Source organism: Spermophilus citellus, assembly GCF_964194105.1.
Source record: "Spermophilus citellus genome assembly, chromosome: 2".
Lineage (NCBI taxonomy): Eukaryota > Metazoa > Chordata > Mammalia > Rodentia > Sciuridae > Spermophilus > Spermophilus citellus.
In genome coordinates, this window is record NC_138183.1 from 199833227 (window position 1) to 199854450 (window position 21224).

A 21224-nucleotide genomic window follows, 5' to 3' on the forward strand; every position below is an offset into this window, starting at 1 on the left:
TGACCATACTACCAAAAGCACTATACAGATTTAATGCAATTCTGATCAAAATCCCAATGGCATTCCTCATAGAAATAGAAAAAGCAATCATAAAATTTATCTGGAAAAATAAGAGACCCAGAATAGCTAAAACCATACTTAGCAGGAAGCATCACTTAGCAAGTGGCATCACTATACCAGACCTTAAACCATACTACAGAGCAATAGTAACAAAAACAGCATGGTATTGGCACCAAACAGACTGGTAGACTATTGGTACAGAAGAAAAGACCCAGAGTCTACTTTTCTTTTTGTCCTTTCTCATTTTGAAACCACCAGTCTTTCTACTTTAGGATAAAAATTTACTCTCTTTTTCCTGTAACACAATATCCTTAGACCTTGGAGTTTCTACTTACCAAAAGCACATCTTATTTTTCTTGTATATGGTTTTAAATAATCAGTTACATACGTAAATTATGATTCTTAACTCTTAGTGACGTAGGTTTATAATGAATAGTAGGAAGCAAGAAATTGTGAAGTGTCACACCAGAAATCTGCAGATCGATATATCTTTGAATCATAAGTTCTAGAAGCTTTTGTCTTTTCATTGTAATTTGTTATTGTGGCACAGAACATGTTTACTAACAGTCTTAAATAATATTTTTAGTGTCTCCATAATAAAAAATTGTCAGAGGCAAAATTTTATCTCTATCCTTTTTTTACTCCCTTCATTTTGCTTTTGTTTTTGCTTATTTGTTTGCTGGGTTTGAGCATAAAATGGTTGATATAAACTTCTCTCAGTCTCAACTTTAGTTGTTAATAGCAAGAATGTGAAAATCTTCTGGTATAGGGAAAACATGTTTTACATAGGAATTTTACCTTTTTACATCAATTTAACTGATTAATTTTTAAAAATTTATGCTTAGAGACTGTGGATATAGCAGTTGGTAGAGTGCTTGCCTTGCATTCACAAGGCCCTGGGTTCAATCCCCAGTACCACACACACACACAAAATATGCTTTGATTGCTCATGAAGATGAGACGATAACCAATGAACCACCATCTTAAGTTATTTTGCTTGCTGACTATCTTTTTTTTATTAGAATGTTATACATCAGTAGTTGGGTTCATCCTCATAAAAATAACACACGCAGGGAATTTGGTTTCAGTTCACATTCTTCCGTTTTCTTTCCCTTCCTCCTTCCTCTCACCAGTCTCCTTCTTCTACTCTACTGATTTCATTTTGTTTATTTATTTATTTGGTTGTTTGTACTTCTACATGAAGGTGAGATTCCTTGTGGTATATTTATATAGACATATAGCATATTTTTTAAAAAATTCATTTATCATTTCTTCCCCTTTCCTGTCAGCACTGACCCTCTCAATCTCCTTATACTCTACTGATCTTCCTTAAGTATTTATAATATCTGGTCCTCCTCTCCTTTCCCCCCTTATTTTGATCTAGTTTCCACATATGGGAGCTTGTTTGGAGGTTACAGGGGGAGGCAGCTATTCCTATATCCTATCCTCCTCTATCTGGGAAGGTCATCCTTTTCTACCAAGCATGCAGCTTCTGGAGGGAGGAACATGAAGCAATGAGGGAGGAAGGGTACACCTACCTAGCCAGCTAGATCAGCTGAATCAACCCTGGTGAGCAGTGGGGTGACAGATATTGCACATCCATAGCTTCCACATATAAGAGAAAACATTTGACCCTTGATTTTCTGAGACTGACTTATCTCACTTGGCATGATATTCTTCAGATCTATTCATTTACTGACAAATGGAAATTTCCTTTTCTTTTGGCTAAGTAGAGGGCACCTGAGTTGAAACCATAATTTGGCTATTTTTAATTATGCTGCCATAATCATTGAGGGGGCTGTATTACTATAGTATGCTGATTTTAGTTCTTTTGGCAAAATACCAAGGAGTGGGATAGCTGGGTTATGGTCATTTCATTCCTAGGTTTTTTTGAGGAATCTCCATATTGCTTTCCAGAGTGATTATACTAATTTGCAGTTCCAACTACAATGTATGATTGTAGCTCCCCCCCCCTACATTTTGCCAGCATTTATTCGTTTTGTATTCTTGAAAATTGCTATTTGACTGGAGTGAGATGAAATCTTAGTGTAGTTTTGATTTGCATTTCCCTGATTGTTAGAGATGTTGAACATCTTTTCATATATTTGTTGGCCATTTGTTTTTCTTCTTTTGAGAAGTGTCTGCTCAGTTCTTTTACCCATTTGTTGATTAGATTTTTTTTTGGTATTAACATTTTTGAGTTCTTTATATATTCTAGACATTAATCCCTTGGGAGAGGAGCAGTTGGCAAAGATTTTCTCCAAATCTGTAGGTTCTCTCTTCATGCTCTTAATCATTTACTTTGCTGTGCAGAAGCTTTTTAATTTGAAGGTATCCCAAATATTTATTCTTGGTTTTATTTTGTGAGCTGTAGGGGTCTTATTAAGAGACTCAGTACCAATATGATAATGTGTTCATCCTATGTTTTTGTCTAGCAGTTGTCAGTTTTCTTGTCTAATTCCTATGTCTTTGATCCATTTTGATTTGACTTTTGTGCAGGGTGAGAGTTGGGAATCTGATTTCCTTCTTGTCCAGGAATATATTCAGTTTCCCCAGTAACATTTGTTAAAAAGATTGTCTTTTCTCCAATATGTATTTTTGGCACCTTTATTAAGCATCAAATGGCTATAAGTATGTGAGTTTGTCTGTGTGTTTTCCATTTTGTTTCATTGGTTCTTATGTCTTTTTAAATTCCAGTATCACGCTGTTTTTGTTACTATAGCTTTGCAGTATAATTTCAGACCAGTTATTGTGATGAGTCCTGCACCACTGTTCTTGGTTAGTTTTACTTTGGCTATCCTGGGTCTCTTATTATTCCAAATGAATTTAATTTCTAATTTTGTGAAGAATATCATTATTATTTTGATGGAGATTGCATTGAACTTATATATTTCTTTTGGGGATATGACCATTTTTACAGTATTAATTATGCCTACCCAAGAACATGGGTATTTTTATATCTTCTAAGGTCTTCATTTCTTTCTTCAGAGTTTTATAATTTTTGTTGTCGAGCTCTTTCATGTCCTTGGTTAGATTAAATCTCAAGAATTTAATTTTTTTTGAGATTATTGTGAAAGGGAAGGTTTTCCTGACTTATTTCTTAGAAAAAGAAGTTGGAGTATAGAAAAACTATTGATTTATGGGTGTTGATCTTATAACCTGCTGTTTTGCTGAATTTATCAGCTTTAGAAGTCTTCTGGCAGAAATTTTTGGTCTTTTACACATTGGGTCATATCATCAGCAAAAAATTTGACTTCTCTTCCTATTTGTACAACTCTATTCAGTATGGTATTGGCTTTGGCTTTGCTACAGATAGCCTTTATACTGTTGAGGTAAGTTCCTTTTATCCTAGTTTCTACAGATTTTTTTTATGTGAATGGATGCTAGATTTTATTAAAGATATTATCTGCGTTTATTGAGATTATCATGTGATTCGTGCCCTTAATTCTTAATTATCTTTATTGATTTGTGTATGTTGAACCAAATTTGCATCCCTGGTATAAAATCCACTTGATCCTGGTATATTATCTTCCTGATGTGTTTTTGAATGTAGCTTGCTCATATTTTATTAAGAATTTCAGCATCTATATTCATCAGGGATATTGGTCTATAATTTTCTTTCCTTGATGTGTCTTTGTCTAGTTTTAGTATGAAAATGGATTCATAGAATATATTTGAGAGTTTTCCTTTCCTTTTCACTTCATGGAATAATTTGAGAAATATTGATGTTATTTCTTCTTTAAAAATGTCTGGTAAAACTCAGCTGAGAATCCATCTGGTCCTAGGCTTTTCTTTGTTGGAAGATTCTTAATTGCTGTTTCAATTTTATTACTTGATAATGGTCTCTTTAATGTTTTTTTATGTCTTTCTGGTTCAATTTAGGTAGGTCACATATGTCTAGAAACTTGTCATTGTCATCTAGATTTTCCAGTTTATTGGCATATAAAGTTGCAAAAATATTTTCTAATGATCCTATGGATTTCAGAAGTGTCTGTGGTGCTATCTCTATTTTCATCTCCAAGTTTATTTATTTGGGTCTTCTCTTTCTTTTGGATAGTTTGGTTAAGCATTTACCAATTTTATTTATCTTTCAAAGAACCAACTCTTCATTGTCTTGTTAATGAATATTATTTTCTATACTCAATTTTGTCTCTGATCTTCATTATTTCCTGTCTTCTACTAATTTTGGAATTAGTTTATTCTTCCTTTTCTAAGGCCTTGAAGTGGAACATGAGCTTATTTATTTGAGAATATATTTTTTAATGTAGGTACTCAATGCTATAAATTTTCCTTTTAGAACTCCCCAGAGATTTTGATATGTCATAACTTTGTTCTCATTTATTTCTAAGAATTTCTTGGTTTCTTATCTCATTTCTTCTTTGATCCATTCTCTATTTTAAAAAGTTTTGGTCAATTTCCATGTGTTTATGTAGTTTCCATTATTTTTCTTGCTGTTGATTTCTAGTTTCTTTCCATTATGATCCGATAAAATGCACAAGATTATTTTGACTTTTTTTGGATTTTCTAAGATTTACATTGTGACCTAGAACATAATCTATTTTGGAAAAGTTTCCATGAATTGCTAAGAAGAGAAATCCAGCTGTTTGGGGGGTAAAATATTCTGTGGATGTCTCTTAAGTCCATTTGATTTATAGTATTATTTAATTTGGAAATATCTTTATCAATCTTATATTTTGATGATCTATTAGTGATAAGTGTGTGTCGAAATCACCCATTATTATTGTATTAGAATCTATCTGATATATTTTTTTAAAAAATATTTATTTATTTATTTTTAAGGTGCAGATGGACACAACACAATGCCTTTATTTTTATGTGATGCTGAGGATCGAACCCGGGTCCTGCCCATGCTAGGTGAGCGCCCTACCGCTGAGCCACAATCCCAGCCCCTGACATATATATATATTTTAAATATAGGGTTTTTTTGTTGTTTGTTAGAGTCCAGCTCCAGCAGGGGGTCTCAGGAGACAAATGGATGGTGAGGAGTCTGAGAAAGGCGGCGGAGGAACAACACAGACACTAGAGTGAATGTGCTGATTCTGATTCTTGTGAAGTTAATCATATATACTTTTCATTTTGGCAGGCTAACAGTATTTTGTGGTTACAAAACAAGAAACATTATTCAAGGAAACAAAATTTTATGTAGCTACAATTAGATAAGAAGAATGTATCTTGGCTTATGCATAAGCAAGCATTTTTACTTTCAGTTCGCGTTTTGCTTTGAGCTGTTTCTGCTTAGTTAGCTTTTAATAATAGTTAGAAATGTCCCAGACTATTGACCTATACCTTGACTATTCTTTCTTGACTTACTGACTAGAACCAGTGCCACGAATATGGCAAGTGGTTAACTTGAAAAGAGAGGCTACTAATTTTAATCAATCAAGAGGAAGAGCATCAAACCATTGTGCACAAGAACGAGAACAAGTTGCCCAGTACCAAGCACTAATCTGTCTTCTTAATATTAATTTTTCTTCTCTAGATTTTAATTTAATTTCTCAAAAATTTCCTTGACAAGGGAGAGAAATGAATTACAGTAGATGGGGTAGAGAGAGAGAAGATGGGAAGGGAGGGGAGGGGGGATAGTAGAGGATAGGAAAGGTAGCAGAATACAACAGTCACTAGAATGGCAGTATGTAAAAACGTGGATGTGTAACCGATGTGATTCTGCAAACGGTATACGTGGTAAAAATGGGAGTTCATAACCCACTTGAATCAAATGTATGAAATATGATATGTCAAGAGCTTTGTAATGTTTTGAACAAACAATAATAAAAAAAATTTTCTTGACTGTTTTTTCTACAGGAGGTTTCTCATTAAACATTAACAATTTATGTTCCACAGCTGAATCATTGCATTTATAGCAAACAGATCTATTCATGTTTTTTCCTTCATGCATAATGGTCATATGAGAAGTCGCAACTATACTTATTAACAGGAATACAAAAACAAACCAGCCCATTCCCAGAAACATGCTGCACTCCTCCAGAGGATGGACACCTTGTGCCATCCACCTCAGTAGGGCCTTGCCTTTGCCTGAGTCAGGGGAGGGGTGCAACAGTTGTTGTTGTTTTTTAATATTTATTTTTTAGGTGTAGATGGATACAACACAATGCCTTTATTTTTATGTGGTGCTGAGGATCAAACCTGGGTCCCACCCGTGCTAGGGGAGCGCTCTACCGCTGAGCCACAATCCCAGCCCTCTATCTGATATTTAATGTCAAGAGGTATTTGTATTTATGTAATTGGGGGTACTGACATTGGGGTATATATTTGCCATGTTTATATCTTCTTGTTGGATTATTCTCTTTTAAGGCTCACTTCTGACTTCTCAACTCAGATTCTAAAATTAAAGAAGGCCAGAAATGAGATATTCCAAGCTCTAAAATAAAGCAATTGTCATTTTTTTTTGCTTGAAATCTGCATCATCAGATATAAGAAAGTTACTTCAGCTTGTTTTTGGACTGTATTTGCATGGAACATTTTTTTCATCTTTTTACCTTTAGCCTTCCAATGTCTTTGTCTATGAGATGAATCTCTTGCAAACAGCTTATGGTTGAATCTTGTTTTTTGATCCAGCAAATAGCTTATAGTTGCATCTTGTTTTTTGATCCATTCTGCTAATCTCTGTCTTTTAATTGGAAAGTTGAGACAATTCATATTCAGTGTTTGTGATTTCCTGTCATTTTGATTTTTTGATATATTTAATATTTAATCATATCTTGATTCTCATTTGGTTGATTATTCTTCTATTGATCTTTCTCTACTTAGGAGTTTTGGGATTTCTTTTGGTTTTGATTTCCTCCCTCTGCAGTTTATCTTTAAGTGTTCTTTTTAGTACTGGCAGGTTGTTCATGAATCTTTTTAGTTTGTCTTTGTAAAGAAAATATTTTATCCCCACTGAATTTGAAAGAGAGCTTTGCTGGATATAGAAATCTTGATTGGCAATTGTTTTCTTTTAGAGCTTAGAACATCTCTTATTCTTGGCCTTCTTTGGTTTTTGGGTTTGAGTTGAGAAGTCAGAAGTGAGCTTGGTTGGTTTGCCTCTAAATGTGATGATGTTTCTCTTTTGCAGCTTTTAATATTATTTTCTGCATTCGTCATTTTGATTATGATATGTCTTGGTGAGCTTTTTTTCTGATTTGGTCTATTTGGAATCCTGTATGTTTCCTATATGTGGATGTCTTTCTCATTTCTGGTATGGCAAAAGTTTTCTGTTACTATCACAATGAAAGTATTCTGAATACTTTTAGCCTGTATCTCTGTATTCTCCTCTACCCAATGATTCTCTGGTTTGGTCTCTTGATGTTATCCCAGAATTCTTCTATATTCTGATAATGTTCTATAATTTTTCATCCATTATTGCATACCGTGTACTCAAGTGAATTTTCAACAAATCAAAGTGAAAGGTGAAAAAATGCCTGAAATATTTTGAAAAATTTATCAGAGTTGAGGCAGAAGATAGCAGATGTAAACTGTAAAGAAGAAATAGAAAATTAATTGAAATAATGAAACAATAAAGAGAGAAAGAAGGAATAGAAAAATTTGTGTGTTAGTGGGGGAATAGAGTGAAGAAGGAGAGATAGGAGGGAAAAGAAGCTAATCATGAACAAATGAGCAAGTGTAGGATCCAAATAACTTGAATCCTTGTATAATTATACTCCACCTAAGTCAATTCAAGTCTAAATAATTATAAAATGCAGAAGAAAGTTATCAGTGTAAAAGTAAAACTATATGATATATATGACATATTTTTTCAACCCATCTACACAAAAAGAACTCTCTCTCTCTCTCTCTCTCTCACACACACACACACACACACACACAAAATCATGCATATGGAAAAAAGTAAAAATAATACAATACAAAGCAATGATATTTGAAGAAATTTGGAAAGTTAAAATTTTAAAAATGAATAAAAAATAAATAAATGGAATACAGAGAAAACAAGAAATACACAAAAATGAAAAAAAGAAGAAAAGACTCTTAAAAATATATATTTTTTTAAGTTGTAGATGAACAAAATACCTTTTATTTTATTTATTTATTTTTATGTGGTGTTGAGGCTTGAACTCAGTGCCTCACATGTGCTAGACAAGCATTATGCCAATGAATTACAATCCCAGCCCCAGAAAAGAATATTTTTTTAAAAAATTTTCTATTTGTTCTTTTTAGTTGTATACAACAGTAGAATGCATTTTGAGATATCATTCATACATGGAGTCTAACTTCCCATTTTTGTAGTTGTATATCATATGGAATGAAACTGCTTCTGCATACATATATGAACATAGGAATGTTATGTCCAATTTAATTCTTGTCTTTCCCATTCCTATCCCTTCTCTACTCCCCTCTGTCCAATTTGGTGAACCTCCACCCCACTTCCCCCATTGTGAGTCAGTATTTGTATATTAGAGAGAACATTTGACCTTTGTTTTCTGGGGATTGACTTATTTCGCTTAGCATAATAGTCTCCAGTTCCATCCATTTACTGACAAATGCTATAATTCCATTCTTCTTTATGGCTGAGTAGTATTCCATTGTGTATATGTATCACATTTTCTTTATTCATTCCCTAAGTTGGTTCCATAGCTTAGCTGTTGTGAATTGAGCTGCTGTGAACATTGATGTGGCTGTGTCACTGTACTATGCCAATTTTAGGTCCTTGGTATACAGACTGAAGAGTGGGATAACTGGGCCAAATGGTGGTTCCATTCCAAGTTTTCTGAGGAATCTCCTACTTCTTTCCAGAATGGTTGTGCCAATTTGCAGTCTGACCAGCAGTGTATGAGTGTACCTTTGTCCCCACATCCTCATCAGTATTTACTGTTACTTGTATTCTTGATAATTGTCATTCTAACTGGAGTGAGATGAAATCTCAGTATAGTTTTAGTTTGCATTTCAGAAAAGACTCTTAATAACATATTTTTTTCTTTTTTTTAATAGAGTTTTCACTCATTTTGTTCCGCTTCCAAGGAATGTTTTTGTGGGAGTCATCATCGATCAACATAGTATTTCTTAATAATATGTTTCTGACTTTCTGTGTCTTTAGAGTTCCTTTTATAGTCCAGTATTAAATTTCAGTGAATTCCCTTTGTTACTCACCTCTCTGAGGAGCAGTCTGTCAGTGTAAATCTGGTGCTGAGAAACTGCTGGGATTGTACCCTCCCTTGAATCTGCCATCTGCTGCCCTCTCACTAACTGTAATGTTTACTGCTTGGTTGTGCTATGGCAGTGTGATAGGCTGCCAAGAGACAAATAAGGACACTTGGAGGTGGGATATGAGATGTAAGGCTCATTGAGAAATGCTTATGTGGAAGAGCTAGTGGCAACAGCTAGATACATATTTCAATAGACAGTGGGCCAACAATTTGTATTTCTGCTCCATGTTGTACCTCCAGTACCTTGCCAGAAAGCCCAATAGCAATGCACTAGACAGGTGTGTCTCTGGTATTTTTCCAGAAAGTCCAGGGAGACCACCTGGATGAGCACTTCCCTCTCTATGGTATTCTGATCCACCCCAGTTACAGCAGGAAGAGGGGTTTTATAAGTTAGGCTATAGATGCAGTGATAATAATTTTCTTAGTTTCCTTTGTTCCTTGTATGACTAGTATCCCAAGGAGCAGCTGCCCTGGTGTACATGTAAGAAAGTAGCTTTCTGTAGGTAAGACTAACCTGCTCTTATTTCCAGAATATATGAGAGAAAGCTAGAGTCCTTCCATGTGTATCCGGACATTGTGGCTCACACCCATTTTCATTGTGCACTTAACTTGGTTAGTTTGTTTTGGGAATGGAAAGGGCATTCAGGGATATGGTGTTTTGTTTTTAACTTTTCTTTAGGGGAAACACACTGATAAGTTTTGTAATATAGAACTAACAAAAGCTCATTATACTAGTAAACTTATGTGGGAAAATCAATCGTCTGTATTTTATTTAATGCTAAAAATGCTTTAGACATGCCTGATTTACTCAAACCAATAATATTCTTATTTTCCAAAGGTTACTCAAGTCATGTGAATTTGAATAGCATTTGGGTTATGTATTAGTGAACTATTTGTCATAACGAAGCATTGGATACAGTTAATTTTACAAGAGGTTTATTTAAGTTCACTTTTGGCGGTTCAAGGACATGGTACTTCCATTAGCTCAGTTCTGGTGGGAGCTGTCACATCATGTCAGAGAGGAATAGTGGGAGTATATATGAGAGTGTTGGTCACATCTTGAGTCAGGAAGTAGAGAGAGCTGAGTGGGGTCAAACTTGCTCCTTTCATAACCACGCTTTTTGCAAGTGCTACTTAAGAAGTCACATTAGAAAATATCTCATAGGTCCAGTGATTGAAGGACCTGCCACTAGACACCCCCTCCCCCCCATTTCTTAAAAGTTCTACCACTTCCTAATACCATCACTCTGGGAACCAAGCCTCTAATTACATGAACCTTTGTGGAGACACAATTAAACCATATCAAAACCATAGCAGGTTTAGTTCTTAATTTTCTGAAAGAATGTTTTATTTGTATAAGCACTGTTTTCCTTTAGTTCAATAAAATAGCACTCTTTCACAATTTATTTTTTACAATTTTGTAAGGAGGTAGGAAAATATCACACATACATATCATACATCTAGATATACATAAGCATATAATCAGAAATAGATCTTATTACTTTCATTTAAAATTTTTAGTCATATGTCGGGTACAATAACACAAAACTCATTAATTTGTTAAAGTACGTCTGATCCAAATTGGTTTTTTTTTTTTGATCAAATGAATAGGATTTCCTTCCCAGATGGCTAAAGCTTTTGAATATTTGTTAAAAAAAAGGTTTTAAGATTTTAAAAAATAATTTTCCCCCTGTAAGTATTTTTTTTCAAAGATGCAACCTTTGTTTCATTTACTCTTTTAGATGCTTTTTTGTATCAAATAAAGAATGCATCTCATTGATTTTATGGCATTTTAGATCCTGTTTGTCTTTTGTTAAATTACTTTATTGTCATATGATAATTATGGTGGAATAAAGATCATTAAAATTTAACAAAAAAGTAAATAAAACATAAAACTATTCTAAAATGGTGGTGCAGTTGTGATTATACACATACATTGTATCTGCGCTAAAACTTTGTATAATAGCATTCTTTGGCCTTATCTTAAGTAATAAAGTTTGGCACTTTGATATGACAAGTACGTAGTTTAAATAATCAGGTAGAAAAATTTAAATTACAAAAATATTTGAGTGTGTAAACTATACGAGGAATTTTCTGAATGTTGTTGTGATAAGATGTGAGGCAAAGATAATATGTTTATGGGTAAATAAGATCCCCAAACTGAAAACTGTCCATTGAAGGGCATACAGGCAAATAGGTTCATTTCAATGGTCTGTAGTTTGAGTTAGATAAGAAATTTTAAGAGGCAGTTGTTTTGCCACAGCAGGAAGAATATGCTTATCTTTTCTTTTAAATTATCAGCAATTCGTTGTATGTGAATGTTGTGCTCAAAGGTCAAGGTAGATTTTTCCTACACATGTGATGTTTTCCCCACCTTTGGCTGTTATTACAGAGTACCCCCAGATTCAATGTATCTTTTATCAGCTTATGTTCTAATAATGTAACAAAGTTGGCCATTTGTAATGTTTTTAAAAGTGTTCTGCTAAAAGAAGATGTAACACGTTTGAGAGAAGTGTAGACATATTGTTTTTCCATGGACAGACCTCAGGAAATACAGTTATCGAAAAGTTTTTCAAACTGAGGATGATTCAAAATTCTTGAAGCCAATTCATTTGAAATACAGCCTCAATTCAGAAATTGGAGACAAGTATCTAAATGCTTGTACTTTCTAAGGTCAAGGTGCAAGTCTTCCTTACATATAAATGTTCTTTGCATATTTCTTTTGGTTAGTCTTGAAAAGTATTAACTTATGACCACAAAATTTGTATGTTCCCATACATTTAGTTATATGTGTATCTCTCTTTCCTGACATCTTTATTTTCTTCTTCTATTTCCATGAGCTTCTCATCCTTTGGTTCCAGAGACACACAAGAACCAATAACTTCATTATATTTCACAACACAAAAATTATATATTTATTGAAAAATGATTACCATTGTTAGTTAATTACTTTGAATACAGAAAAATGTGCATTTATTTAAACTGCTTTGATGATTTTCTTCCAAATTGATATATTTTTAATGATAATTCATACAGTGACAAAAATGAATTCATTCCCTTCTATCTTTCAACTTGTAATTTCTTGTGACTTGCCCAATACTGTCAATGAAAATACCATCTTGGGCTAGGGATGTGGCTCAAATGGTAGCACTCTCGCCTGGCATGCGTACGGCCTGGGTTTGATTCTCAGCACCACATACAAACAAAGATGTTGTGTCCACAGAAAACTAAAAAAATAAATATTAAAATTCTCTCTCTCTCTCTCTCTCTTAAAAAAAGAAAAAAAGAAAATGCCATCTGACCAGGATTCAAGACTTAAAATCATGTACTGTTTTTTCTCCCTCACTTTTTGTTTTCTTCAGACTCCAGTAGAACTAAAATAAACCATTCAAACTTGAATTTATCCCATGCATTTGCTATTATCTGTTGATATCATTTAGAAATACTCCCAAGTAGAAATATTCCCTTATGTTGATGGCTCTCTAGTCCTCATCTACATTGTGCCTTCTCACTTTATTACCTTTCTTTTAGAGACAGCCTTTCCAGCTAAATAAACTATTACAATGTCCAATTTAATTTTTGTTATAGTTTAACATTAAGATTCTCTCTGGCTCAATAGTTCTATTCTTATTTTCAGTTTACAAAACTCTTTAAACTGACTTTCCTGCTTCTAGACTTGAACTCCTCCAGACTAGTATTCACATGCATCCAGAAGCTTAAATTTATTCATAGCACTCTACCACTTAAGGTATGGCTCAAATTCTCCACTTCTACAGGATATATTTCAGATTCTTCAGTATGGCCTTCAGAGCCCACCATGATCTGACTTTTACTTCCTTTCCAGTCTTCACTAAACTTGAGTACCTTTTCTTCCTGCCTCACTTTGCATAGTACACTCCAGACATGATAATTTACTTATAGAGAGCCCAGACAGCTTCACAAATTTCCTTTTCTTTTCCTGCAATATTATTATGTTTATCTTGCAAATATAAACTCAAATTCCAGTTTCTTTGAAATGTTTCCTAGACTACCTTCCTACTTGAAGACTGGACTTCTTTCAAAGGACCTGTAACACCTTAAAGCATTAACAGGTGTATTAAAAGTTCATGTGGCAGAAATTACACACTAACTCCCTCAGTCTTCACATACTTTCTGACCTGTCTTGTCAAAGACATTGGAAACAAGAAACTATGTTAGATGCTTTAGATGTGTAAAAGGCTCCACCAACTAGACTATCTTATGAGAACTCAGAAGTCAAATCTTTTCTTTTTCCTTTCCTTTCCTTGTCCTTACCCTTCCTCCCTATCTTCCTCCTTTAAAAAAACTATTTTTCTAATAGCATGCAGGGTGTGGGATGTGAGTATTTAGATTCAATGACCAGCCTCAACATTCTACCTTAAGGAAGCCATACTCATGGGTAACTGGAGACAGTGTAGCAGTGCATCAGTAGAGTGCTGCCCTCTGTCCTGCAGCTTCGTGATGTGAGCTTGAATTCAATAGTCGGGTGTTGGGCCACTAGTTTTGGCTCTTCTATGCCTCCCAGAGTTTTTAGAGATGCCTATTTCCCTGCAGTACATATCTTATAGTCTGACATGCCTGAGATGGTTTAGGTTTCCTACACTGAAGTCTGATTCAGTTTGCTTCAATTAAACTGTAACTCCTTTGAAAATAGGAATAAGGTTTTTAAAAAATTATAGGGTTGATAAACTATAGTTGTATATATTTATGGGGTACAAAAGGTATTTTTGAACACAATGTGGAATGATTAAATCAAACTAATTAACATATCATATCACATTTAACTTTTTTGTGATGAGAACATTTGAAACTAAACTCAGTGAGGTTGAAATATACAGTATTGTGTTATTTGTATTCATCATGTTGTGCAATTGACCCCCCAAAATCATATGTATTTGTCTAACAGGCTTTGTACACTTATTTATTATCTCTATCCACCCTCCTCCCAACATGTATAAACCATCATTTTTATTCTCTGGTTCTATGAGCACGATTGTTTTAGATTCCATATATAAATGAGAACATATGGTATTTATCTTTCCATTCTTGGTTTATTTCATTTAGCATAATGGACTATAATTTCATTCAAGTCTTTGCAAATGATGTAACTTCTTTTTAAAAGTGCTATTCCATGAGGGATTCAAGTTAAGAGATTAGAGGAAGGCTACATTTCCAGTTGCTCTGTGGCTCAGGATATTAACAGTGGGAGTACAGCCTCTCAATGAGCATCTCAGTGAGGTAGGTGAAATTCAGTATCAGATGGTCAGAGTCTCTTAGAGACTTAAAATTTTAGGTGCATTGAACAATGAACAAGAAAAGGTACATTGGGGCCAAGCTGGTTGCACGCAGTGGCAGCAGAACTGGTTCTATTCAGAGGGGTGTGATAACATAGAGAACTACAGCAGACAATTTGGCATGGTAAAACCTGTAGAACAGAAAAGCAATCTGAACTTATGTGATCCAGAGGCTGCACAGTGAACTAGTGTTTGAAAAGTACTCGTTTCTCAACTGGCAAGCAGAGAGCTGAGGCAAGGAGCCATCTTGAGGAGTCCACAATGCAGCTTGCTACTGTGGGAGCCTGGGTGATCATAGCAAATATTGCCATAGTGTCCCCCAAACCACCTACTGGGTGGCCTAGGATGTACTTAGCAGAACATGAACAAAACAGGCACAGAGAAGATTGTATCAGGGGGATTTAAGTTGGAGAAATGGAGGGGAGTACAACTTGCTTTCCGTTCGATTCTGGTGGTTCATATGACCTGATGAAGGGAATCTGAATGGGCAGCATGATCAGACTTAGGAACTAAACCTGGGAAGACTGTATTCATGGGACCTATGGAAGGGTGGCTTTCATGCCCCGTGAGTAGAGTTCTCAGGAGACTCCTGAGATCCAGACTCCCAGCAGAGATCAGCATCTACCTGGCCCTTGGGGTGTGTTGATTTAATCTCTCCAGAACAGATATACCCAACAAAATTGCTAAGGTCTGATTAGAGCTAAGTACCATTGCTGGGACTCCCCACTTAAAACTCTACAGGGCACCACACTGGGAGTGCATCAATCTGGTATTTCCAGACAGAACTCCAATTGAGAGTAAGTACTTCCCATATTCTGTCCTTAATTGGTGAGAAAGGAAATTGAATGGTATTTTAACCAACTTCAGTTTTTGGCTACTCAAACTGATAACTCAGTGAGCAACATACAAAAATGAGGGGATTAATAACCACCAGCCTTTTTTTCTCTCTTTCCATTTCCCTCTCTCTTTCTTTATCTCAGTACGTAGCCCAAGAAGAAACAAAAAGAAGGATAGTTGGGCATAGGTACTAATCATCCATCCTCACTGAGGATTTTGACCACTTCAGTGGAGATTATTCTTTCATTTTTCATTAAGAATCTTTTCTATGTCTCTTTTTTTAATAGCCATCACTTGCTACATCTATTTTGCTTTCTCTCTGTTCATATTTTGAACATTCTAAACTTTCTTATCACATTTTATTTTCTCTTAATAAACTGTATTTGCCATCATTTAGAAATATTTATTTATATAATTTCTGCCTACACCATTCATGTTTTCATGATTTTCCTGTTATCATTATTGTGGGTGGCATAGTTGACAGCTGTTGTTTATTTTAAAGCCAGATCTACTTCATAGATATTTATTGCTTTTCCTTTTGGCAATTTCTGACCCACTTTTTTTTTTGGTGTGTGTGTATGTTAATTAGTGCTATAAATGTCATGTTTTAATGCTGGATATTGTTTGCTCCTGTTGTTGCTATTGTTTGTTTAACCATTTTCTGTGAGGGACTGGGAATATCCTGGGACACTACAAATTTGCAGTGTAGAGAGTCGCTGCTCACTTAAACCCAGCCAAGAGATAGCTAGCTCATCTTTATCCACACACAAACCATTCAAGCTTATTTTAGTCAGCTTGTAGTGGTTGTTACCAAAAGACCCGATAAAAACAATTTTAGAGGAGGAAAAGTTTATTTGACACTCATGGCTTCAGAGGTCTTAGTCCATAGAGAGCTGGCTCTATTACTCAGGGCTCAAGGTAAGACAGAACATCATAGCAGAAGGGTGTGATGGAGGAAAGCAGATCAGGGGGGAGAGAGAGAGAGAGAGTGTGGGGGGGAGAGAGGGAGGAGAGAGACTTGGAAATATGTTGAAAAGTTCACAACACTTGATATCCCAAAACACTTTAGAAAGAGAATGTGGTGCCCTAAAAGGCCCACACGTAAGAGGATCTGAACCGTAACAAAACTCAAACTTCAATGATATTTTAATACAAAGAATATAAGACACAAAACCCCACTAACAACCAGGCTCCAAGAAGAAATGGCTGGGGGATGCGTACCAATAGTCCTACTCATGGACATCTATTCCTACAGCAAAATTGGAGAAAATTAGCACAAAGGCTATGGAGAACACACCTGTAAGGGGTATCAGTCTAGATCTGTACAATACTCCTTTAGAATATACTGAGTTATTAAGTGAAGAAGAGAATCAAGAGAGAGTGTACACCACATATCCTGCTGTTCACAACACAATTGCCAAATCCACAAGGAAGATGCTACTCTTTTGAGGCCTACAGGAAAATTAGAATCCTCAAGCTTTGAAAAATATGCACTGTATCAAAATTCAATAATTTTTAGTCAGCTTTTTTGTTTGCTGTGACTAAAAGATCTGACAAGAACAATTTTAGGAGAGAAAAAGTTTATTTGAGGGCTCATGGTTTCAGAGGTCTCAATCCATAGACAACAGGTTCCATTCCATGGGGCTCGAGGTAAGGCAGAACATCATGGTGGAAGAGTGTGGCAGAGGGAAACAGCTCACATAGTGATCTGGAAGCAGACAGAGAGGTCTCCACTTGCCAGATACAAATATATACCCCAAAGCCATGCCCCCAATTCCCATCTCCCGGAGCCACACCTTACCACTGCAGTTACCACCAAGTTAATCCCTATCAGGGGATTAATTCATTGGATTAACACTCTCACAACCCATTCATTTCTTCTCTGAACCTTCTTGCATTGTCTCACATGTTAGCTTTTAGGGGAAACCTCACATCCAAACCATACACTAATCATTATCAGAGAAGTAGCAGGAAAACTATCCTACAAAGCCCACTTGGAAATATGTTGAAAAGTTCCCAACACTTGATATCCCAAAACACTTTGGAAAGAGAAAGTGGCGCCCTAAAAAGCCCACACATAAGAGGATGCATAAACCTCAACATAGAAATACAAGAAATATGAAAAGCCAGGTAACATAATGCCTCCTGAAGCTCATAATACACCAGTAACCAACAACAAAGATACTGAAATGAATGAAATACCAGATAAAGAATTCAAAAGCATGATTATAAAAATGATAGATAAATCCCAAGAGATTTAACATGTAAATCAATAAATGTAAAGGTCAAAGGCTGTTTATTCATCTCAATAGACACAGAGAAAGCCTTTGACCAAATTCAGCACCCATTCATGATAAAAACATTGAATAAACTAGGGATACCAAGGACTTATCTCAATATCATAAAGGCTACATATAAAAAAAATGCAAAGCCAACATCATAGTGAATGGGTAAAAATGGAAAGCATTTCTTTTAAACTTTGTTACAAGGCAATGATGCCCACCCTCACCACTTCTATTAAATATAGTGCTAAAAATTCTAGCCAAATTCTGGACAGGAGAAGGAAATACAAAGGTTAAAAATAGAAAAGGAAGAAATCAAATTATCACTGTTTGCAGATGATATGATCTTATGCTTAGAAGTCCCCCGCTCCCCCCCTCCCCAATATCCACTAGAAGACTGCTTGAGCTAATAAATAAGTTTATCGTAGTAGCAGGTGGCAAAATCAACGCACAAAAAGTCAATACATTTTTCTGTACATCAACAATGAATCTGCCAAAAAAAGAAATTAGAAAAATTTATCCCAGTGCCGGAGCCATGCGGGCGCTCCTCCTATCCCGGAGGCCCCGTGGAAAGCAGCAGCAGCAGCAGCCGCCGCCGCCACCCGTGTGCAGCAGCCTGGGGCCCAGGCGCCAGCCGCGCGAGATCCTGCCCAACAGCCGGTGCTCAACATGCACCTGGTCAAGAGCCACCGCCTCCAGGATGGCATAGTAAATCCAACAATAAGAAAAGATTTCAAAACCATACAAAATTCTACTGTTGTCCAATTGAAGGATGCCCAAGAGGTCCCGAAAGACCATTTCCTCAGTTTTCTCTCGTAAAACAGCACTTTATGAAAATGCATGCCGAGAAGAAGCATAAATGCAGCAAGTGCAGCAATTCCTGTGGCAACCAGTGGGATTTGAAAAGGCACACGGAGGACTGTGGCAAGACCTTCCAGTGCACATGTGGCTGTCCCTATGCCAGCAGAACGGCATTGCAGTCTCACATCTACAGAACTGGTCATGAGATCCCTGCAGAACACAGGGAGAGATCCACCTAGTAAAAAAAGGAAAACGGAAAACTACCTACAAAACCAGAAGTTATCTAATAAGACCACTGAACCATTGAGCACCCAACCCCCTCCTCGGCCAGATCCTCAAGAACTAGAAACTTCAGAAAGAAAATTAGTAACTTCTTCTGCAGATTCTTGCAGCTCTAATGCCAGAAAGCAGAGTGTCACACACCTCCCAGATATCCTCAGAAGTTGCTTCTACTAAAGCCCAGAGTGGCTCTGGTTAAACTTCCGGTCATGCAGTTCTCTCCTGTGCCTGTATTTGTGCCTACCACCAGACTCTTCCACCCAGCCTGTGGTGTTAGGTGTGGATCCCGGCTCCACCGCAGGTGCTGTGCACTTAGTGCCCTTGTCAGTCGGAACCCTGATGCTTGGCCTAGAGTCAGAGGCTTGTTCTCTTAAGGAGAGCATACCTCCTTCAAAAATTATAAATCCTGTTGTTGAGCCAGTTAGTACTGGAGTTCAAGTGAACTTGGGTAAAAATCTGTTTGATCCTTTATAAGAACTAGGGAACACTGGTCAGAAGAACAGCATTTCTTCAATCACTGTACAGACAGATCTGTCTTATGCCTCACAAAACTTCCTACCTTCTGCACAGTGGGTTGGCCCTGACTCCTCTGTGTCATCTTGTTCTCAGACTGATCTGTCATTTGATTCTCAAGTGTCCCTTCCCATTAGTGTTCACATCTAGATGCTTCTGCCCAGCTCTAAGGTTAACTTCATCTATAGCTTCTCAGACTGATGCATTTATGGACACTTGTTATCAGCCAGGTGGGATCTCCAGAGAAACCCAAACCAGAGGGATGCAAAGTCCCACGCATGGCCAAGTACAGATGGACCAAACTGGACTATGCGGAGACATTTTTGAGAGTGTCCATTCATCATACAGTGTTCCTGCAGACAATATTATAAGCAGCACCTTAGTAGCAGAGACAGTAACTTGTGGTTTGTTATCTCAGAATGACCCTAAGACTTTAAATCAAGATATTGAGAAATCTGCACCCATTTTGAGCTTCAGTGCACAGAATAGTATGCTTCCTTCACAGAACATGACAGATAATCAGACCCAAGCCATAGACTTATTAAGTGATTTAGAAAACATCTTGTCAAGTAATCTGCCCAATCAGACATTGGATAACCATAGTATCTTTAGTCTGACACAAACCCTGGGCCTTACACCCAGCTGCCATCTGGCTCAACCCAGAATCCTGGAATAGATTTTGATATTGAAGAGTTCTTCTCAGCTTCAAATATCCAGACTCAAACTGAAGAGAGTGAACTTAGTACCATGAACACTGAGCCAGTCTTGGAATCACTGGACATAGAGACCCAAACTGACTTCTTACTTGCAGACACATCTGTCCAGCCCTACAGGTATAGGGGAAGTTCTCACTTCCTAGGCTTTGAGATGTTTGACACGCAAACGCAGACAGACTTAAACTTCTTTTTGGACAGTAGCCCTCATCTGCCCTTTGGCAGCATCTTGAAACACTCCAGCTTTTCCATGAGCACTGATTCATCAGACGCAGAGACCCAAACTGAAGGAATCTCCGCTGCTAAAAACCTATCTGCCCTAGAGAGCAAAGTTCAGTTGAACAGTACAGAAACACAGACCATGAGTTCAGGTTTTGAAACCTTGGGGAGCTTGTTCTTTACCAGCAATGAAACTCGGACAGCAATGGATGACTTTCTTCTAGCCGATTTGGCCTGGAACACGATGGAATCTCAGTTCAGCTCTGTGGAAACTCAGACAGGCGCAGAGCTGCACATAGTCTCCAACTTCTAAAGGTGAAGTCCAGGTTGGATGGTGTTTATTATTTCCTTCCAGATATAGATAATGGGAGCAGGGACAACAGTATTAACTCTGTTGAATGTAGCTGATGATGCAGTTGCTTAGATTCTTTGCAATTCTTTGCCTTTTATACTTGTAAACACAAATTTGTGTATAAATGTGAGTGTATTATAAAGTGTAAGATGTTTGATCTAAAAATGATTGTTCTTGTGTTGCATACATTTGCCATTTTATAGCTAGTCTTTCCATCTATAAAACTGTATCTCGTTCCTATAAAACCAATACAGCCATTTAGCTGAAGTCAAGCTTGCCAGGTAGTAGAGTGCAAACTAACCAAATCTCCAAAATGTTTTAGCAAAGTGTAACATACTTAAATTGCACTTAAAATGTCTTCTAGACAATGCTTCTGTGGTTGGAGACTCCTGTTGCTGCAGCTTCATCTGCTTTGCCATCTCTCTTCTGATTTGAAGACACCAAGGGAATTTACAGCTGTCTTCAGCTTTTGCAAGTTTCCATGTAGTCACTGCCATCCCTTCTCCCGTGAGCTATTACTGATGCTAACATGCGTGAACAGTCCTTTCCTCACAAGAGGTTTGTTGCTGTGAAATCATTACTGCCTAGATAAAGGGCAGCAGTGTAAATAGTGATCCTTCTGAGTACTACATCCAGACTATGGAGACACGGTTGTTAAATCATGCCTGTTAGTTCAT

At 36.5% G+C, this 21224-nt stretch overlaps 1 pseudogene across 1 annotated transcript; it reads left to right on the forward strand.

Moving 5' to 3' along the window:
• Positions 1-18339: 18339 nt before the first annotated feature.
• On the forward strand, positions 18340-20508 carry LOC308640980 (ATM interactor-like; annotated as a pseudogene). Its single transcript has one exon. The product of its transcript is annotated as an ATM interactor-like (transcript).
• Positions 20509-21224: the final 716 nt, after the last annotated feature.